This window comes from Sminthopsis crassicaudata, chromosome 5 (genome assembly GCF_048593235.1).
Source record: "Sminthopsis crassicaudata isolate SCR6 chromosome 5, ASM4859323v1, whole genome shotgun sequence".
NCBI classification, from domain to species: Eukaryota; Metazoa; Chordata; class Mammalia; order Dasyuromorphia; family Dasyuridae; genus Sminthopsis; species Sminthopsis crassicaudata.
This window is the reverse complement of record NC_133621.1, coordinates 213,544-220,158: the sequence shown is the minus strand read 5'-3', so window position 1 is coordinate 220,158 and position 6,615 is coordinate 213,544.

Below are 6,615 nucleotides of genomic sequence, written 5' to 3'. Positions count from 1 at the left end.
CTGTAAGTCCAGATTGGATTGTACTGCTTCTCCCATTCGTGATCTTTGACCCTCTTCAAGCATACCAGACTTTAAGGCAAAATACCCTTAACATGCAGCATTAAAGCAATATGAGGAGGAACTGTAAAAAGGAAAGGACATTGATCAGAATTACTCTCTCCTCCTCTTCGTGCAATCAGTCTAGAGAGTCAAACTGAGAGGTGCTGACTTGATTATTCTATGTAAGATAATTCTGAAATGCATTGAATGGAATTGATGGCAATTAATGGCAATTTTCTTTCATGTTTTAAATCAATAACATTGTTTATGCGGTTTTTTCTCTTCTATTTTTCTGGAATGTTTGGGAAACCATTGTATAAGAAATTATTTCAGGATAATGATGCAATTGTAACCTTAGAAATTTTTTTTCATTTTAAGTTAATTTCATTTAAATGGTTTTAAATTCCAAATGATTTTATATCTTATCCCGGAGGCAATAAACAGTTATATTACATTGCATCTTATAAATTTCTGCTATGCCGTCTCATTGTTGTAATTTTTAAATGAAATTATTATTTCTATGATTTGCTCTTTGACCTACTCAGTTTCTAATTATTTCTAAATATTTCTAATTATTTCCTCCCCCAGCTTAATGGTATATATTTATTTATTTATTTTTTTTTTTTTACAATTATATGTAAAGATAAGTTTCAATATTCATCTTTGTAAGATACTTTTTTCCTTCTTCTCTCCTTACATCTCCTCACTGAGATGACAAGCAATTTGATATAGGTTACACATGTAGAATCATCTTACACATTTTTCCACATTAGTTATATTGTGAAAAAAGAATCAGAACAAAAGGAAAAAAACACAAGAAAGTAAAAAAAAAAAAAACCCAACAACCAAGAAAAAGCAAAAATAGTCTGCTTCGATCTGCATTTAGATTCCATGGTTCTATGTCTGGACGTGGATAGCATTTTCTTTTTTTTCTTTTCTTTATTATAGCTTTTTATTTACAAGGTATACACATAGGTAATTTTTCTTTTCTTTAAAGTCCGGATCCTTTATTGTGTCCTTCAAAATCCTGAATCTTTTTCTGTACCTGGTTAGCTTTCTTTTTTCTTTTTCTTTTTTCTTTTTCTTTTTTATTTTTACAAATATTTTATGCCTAGGTAATTTTCCAGCATTGACAATTGCAAAACCTCTTGTTCCAACTTTTCCCCTCCTCCCCACCCCTTCCTCTCACCCCTTCCTTGGCAGGTTGACCAATACATGTTAAATGTTAAAGTATAAGTTAAATACAATATATGTCTACATGTCCAAACAGTTCTTTTGCTGTACAAAAAGAATCGGACTTTGAAACAGTGTACAATTAACCTGTGATGGAAATCAGAAATGCAGGTGGACAAAAACAGAGGGATTGGGAATTCTATGTAGTGGTTCATAATCATCTCCCAGAGTTCTTTCACTGGGTGTAGCTGGTTCAGTTCATTACTGCTCTATTGGAATTAATTTGATTCATCTCATTGTTGAAGATGATCTCATCCATCATAATTGATCATCATATATTATTGCTGTTGAAGTGTATAGTGATCTCCTGGTCCTGCTCATTTCACTCAGCATCGTTCCTGTCAGTCTCTCCAGGCCTTTCTGAAATCATCCTGCTGGCCATTTCTTACAGAATAATAATATTCCATAATATTCATAGACCACAATTTATTTAGCCATTCTCCAATTGATGGGCATCCAAGTAGTTTCCAGTTTCTGGCCACTATAAAGAGGGCTGCCACAAACATTCTTGCACATACAGGTCCATTTCCCTTCTTTAAAATCTCTTTGGGATAGAAGCCCGGTAATAACAGTAATAACAGTTTGATAACTCTGAACATAGTTCCAAATTGCTCTGCAGAATGTCTAGATGTATTCACAATTCCACCAACAATATATCAGTGTCCTAGTTTCCCCACATTCCCTCTAACATTCTGCATTATCTTTCCTTGTCATTCTAGCCAATCTGATAGGTGTGTTCTGCCATTCTGGCAGAAATGTCTTTTTTAGAACTTTTATTTATTTAATATTTCCCCAGTTACATTCAAACCAAAAATTATTTTTCATATTTTTTTTCTAAAATTTTGGAGTTCTAGGTTCTCTTCCTTATCCTCACCCCTACAATTCATAAACCACTTGTGAAGTTCTGAAAAATATTTTCATAAAAGTCAAATTGTGGGAAAAAACCCAGATTTCCCACCCTAATGAAAATAAAAACCCTCAAGAAAAATTAAGTTTAAAAAAAGAAGAGAGAGAGTGCTTCAGTCTACATCCAGACAAAATCATTTCCTTCTCTGAGTATGGAAGGAATTTTCATTAGAAGAGTAGCCAAGGATGATTGTCCTGCTGAGTTTGGCACAGTCATGCCCAGCCGGTCATCTTGGAACATCAATATTACTTTGTATATAATATACTTTATAATGGTATTACTTTGTATATTTCAGAGAGAAACAGAGAAAGACACACACACACACACACACACACACACACACACACACACACACACACACACACACAAGTGTTTGGGGAAAAGAGATTCAGAAAAACAGGGAGAGAGAGTGAGAGCCAGAGAGAGCCAGAGAGGACCAGAGAGTGAAAAACACTGTGAGAAAGAGAGAAAGAGACAGAGTGAGTCAGAGAGGCAAAGAGAAATACAGACACAGAGAGACATTTTAATTCACTTCTCCAAATGAGAATGAATTAAATGTAGGTTTTTGGTAATTTCCTTTCACTGCTTTTATAGATTAAAGGGAGCACTTGATTCAGTTTTTGGTTTTTAGCACAGGCCAAAGCTCTTAAATCAGAAGGGAGAATCCTGTGGCTGTTTTTTTGTTTTTTTAAATTTGAGTTTTGGCAGCCACTGAGAGCATGGCGGGAGCTGAATATGGATCACAACATAGCATTTCCGCCTTTGTTGTTGTTGGTGTTTTCTTGCTTGTTTTTTTCTTTCTCTTCTCTCCCCCCCCCCCTTTTGATCTGATTTTTCTTGTGCAGAATCATATATGTGGAAAGAGATTTACAAGAAATGAATCTATATAGGATTAATTAGTGTCTAGGGGAGCAGAAGGAAGGGAGGGAGAAAGAAAAATCTGGAATTCAAGATTTTGCCAGAGTGAATGTAGAAAAGTCACTTTGTATGTGTTTTGCAATATATAAAAACATAAGAAAGAGAGAGTGAGAAAAAGAGAAAAAACCAGAGACAGACAGAAACAGTGAGAGAGGAAGCCAAGAGATTGAGAGAGAAGGAAAGAAAAGAAATGATTAAAAGAAATAGAGTGAAAAAGAGACAGAAATAGAACCAGAGCCAGAGAGAGCAAGACAAATGAAAAAGAACGATAAAGGAAGTGCTAGGTGGAGAGGGAGAAAGAGAGAGAGAGGGGGGTGGGGGAGGGAGAAGGGGGGAAGAGAGACAGAGAGAGAGAAAGAGACAGTGAGATAGACAGAAAGACAGACAGTGAGAGAGACAGAGATAGAACCAGAGCTAGAGAGAGCAAGCCTGAGTGAAGAAGAAAGAGAAAGGAGAGAAAGGAATTGACAGATGGAGAGGGAAAGAGGGAGAGAGGGAGAGAGAGAAGGGCAGGGGGGAAAAGCCGTGAAATTCTTGCATACCAACTCATTCTTGCAATTCACTTTCTCCCTCCCTTTATCCCCCAGATAAAGGAGGCAGGGACCATTACCCCTTAGCTACTTCTCTGGAGTACACACAGGAGCTGATTGCTTGCTATAAGAACTGAGGCAGAGTGAAGTAAGCACAACCAGAATGTCGTGACATCAAGATGATAAAAATGAACATTTTGAAAATGTTTATATATTGATGAATAATGAAATGTGAAATGTATACCAGATAGCAATTTATGCACTGACAATAATAAAAGACAGCTGGGTGGTACAGTGGAAAGAGTTCTGAGTCTGGACTCAGGAAGATTCATCTATGTGAGTTCAAATTTGGCCTCTGATACTTAGGAGTTGTGAGACTTTAGACAAGACACTTTTAACCCTATTTACCTCAGTTTCATCATCTATACAATGAGCTAGAGAAGGATTTCAGTCCAGTATCTTTGTGAAGAAATCCCCACATGGGATGATGAAGAGTCAGACAAAACTGAAGAAGCAACAATGCTGTGAAAGCAAACAATTTTGAAGGCTATAAAAATTCTGATTAATAGACAATTGGTCATTCCAGGGCACAAATTACAAAAAGGTGATGGATTGAGGAGAGAGAGAGGAGAGAGAGAGAGAGCACAAGGTATATGTTTGCTTATATGTGAGTATGTACATAGAATCTAACCATTGAGGAATTTATCTTCTTCAACTAGGTATATTTATTATAACAAATTAGTTTTTTTTTCTCCTTCAGTGTGATGGAAGAGGAAGGCAAATAAAATAGGTTTCTGTTCATTTTTGTTTACGATAAAAAGGTGGTGATGTGCTCCAGATGTGATACATTACTTGCTCTTTCAGACAAGATCACTGAGTTATTACTTTCACTTTTTCACTTATAAAACATTTATAGTAATCTGTAAATACAGAAAGAAAACATCAGTAAAACTTATAAAAACATAACTTTGGGAGGGGCCAGTACCCAGTACAAAAGGGATAAGATTGCACAGCATAATCTACTCCCTCAGTTGATGACCCACACTGGGCGAGGTCATTTGATAGCACCCACTTTGGAGACCACTTGTAGAATAAATCGTAACTCGGAGGAACACCCAAGGATCCACACTTTGGTAAACTGAAATGGAAAGACTAAAACTAATTTGAATAAGAAACACTATGCAAAAGCCTTATAGTCATCAAAGAATATATGCCAGAACTTGATAAATAATATAAAGATGAATTTTAAACTCATCATTAGGCACAACTTGGTTTAGTGTAACAAGAGTCATAATAGACAAGAGTTCCTCCTCTTCATAACAAGGGGATGCTATCTGAGCATAGGCTAGGAATAATTGTCCCAAACCAGAGGTCCCCTTTGCTTCTCAAGAAATGTTTCATTTTTTTGAACACACATAAAGTGCAAAGCAAAATTCCTTTTACACTTATAGACAAGGAGGTTCCCAGTGATATTATCTCTAAATAGGAAGGATAAACATGAGTAGTCAAAACTCATGGTGCCTGGGGCTTTGCTCAAGAGTATTAATTGTAGGGGACCGGAGATGATTCAGTGCGTAGAGTGCTTGGCCTAGGGTCAGAGAGACAACTTCTGTGTGACCCTGGGCAAAATATCTAATCTTGCTTGCCTCCCTTTCCTCATCTGTAAAATGAGCTGGAGAAAGAAATTGAACATGATTGAAATGGCTGAATAAACAATATTTCATGTACATGATGCTGATAGCTTTTGCTGTCTTTCAGCAAACTAGAAACAATAATTTAATGCCTGGTTAGTTAGAATAGTTAAAATTGATAGGTACTAGATGGCATGGGCAAGCTCCACCTCTGACTTGGTCTGTTTCTTCCCTATTCCAAGCAGCTGATGTTCCTCCAGTGTCCCAGGGTCTCTGGCTCCTGAACCATGACTGAAAATGAAGACTGTTTTTTGTACATTGAGGTATTTCCTGCAGGAACAAAATTCCTATTTAGATCTGGGAAAGACAATGGCCAATGACCAGTTTTGCCACCTGTTTGATCAAAGCAAAGTTTAAATTGTTGTGCCACAGTTTCCTTTTGTTGTCCTGCCTCAGTTTCCCTATATTGTTCTGCCTCAGTTCCTTGAATTGTTCTGCCTCAGTCCCCCTGGTTGAAATCTCCCTTTCCTCTTCATTATGAATGAGATCATTAGGACTGTGGAGATCTGGCCATTCTGGCATTCCAAAAGAATCACAAACTGTAAATGCATAATCTCAAGATGAGGGGAGTTCAGACATCCTGGCTCCTAAGTCCTCCTAAGTTATCAAAAATTTATGGTCCTCAACCTCAACCCAGTCAGAACCGGACTGATGGATGGTTCGTTTCTGGAAATTCCCATGTTTACCAATGTTCAGACTCCACCCCTTTCTCTCATGATCTTGGAGCCACATATATACAATCTCACATTGATTGCTGGATTTTTGAGATGAAAGTCTGATTCAGCCCTGGAGGCAGAATGGATTCTGCTCTACCTCTAGACTATCTCTCCCTCTCAGAAATCCAACTAAAATATTAAAAACTCTCCAATGTCTATCTTGCCTTAGTTTCTCTGGCATTATAAAATCATTTGCAGTCTTTCTTATCCAGAATGTAGACACCAAGCCTCCCAAAACAGCAAATCTTTCCAGTGGTTTTCTGAAATCCTTAGTTAAAAACAAACAAATGAAAGCAAACTTTTAATTAGTAGCTTTTGTTAATCATTTTTTTTGGGAAGAAACAAGAGGTATGAAACTCATGCACATTGTAGGGTATTTTTTTTTCTTTGCTGAACTATATAGAATTATGATGTAATAAAGAGAAGAAAATGCAAAAAAATTCTCAAATCTAGCTTCACCAGCAAAAAGAAGCCATCAATTTATTTTCATTAAGAAAAACAATCTTTTTAAAAAATTCATTCCTAAATCTATATTAACATTCAATAGTATATTTTATTGTGCATTAGTGCCTCATTTATAC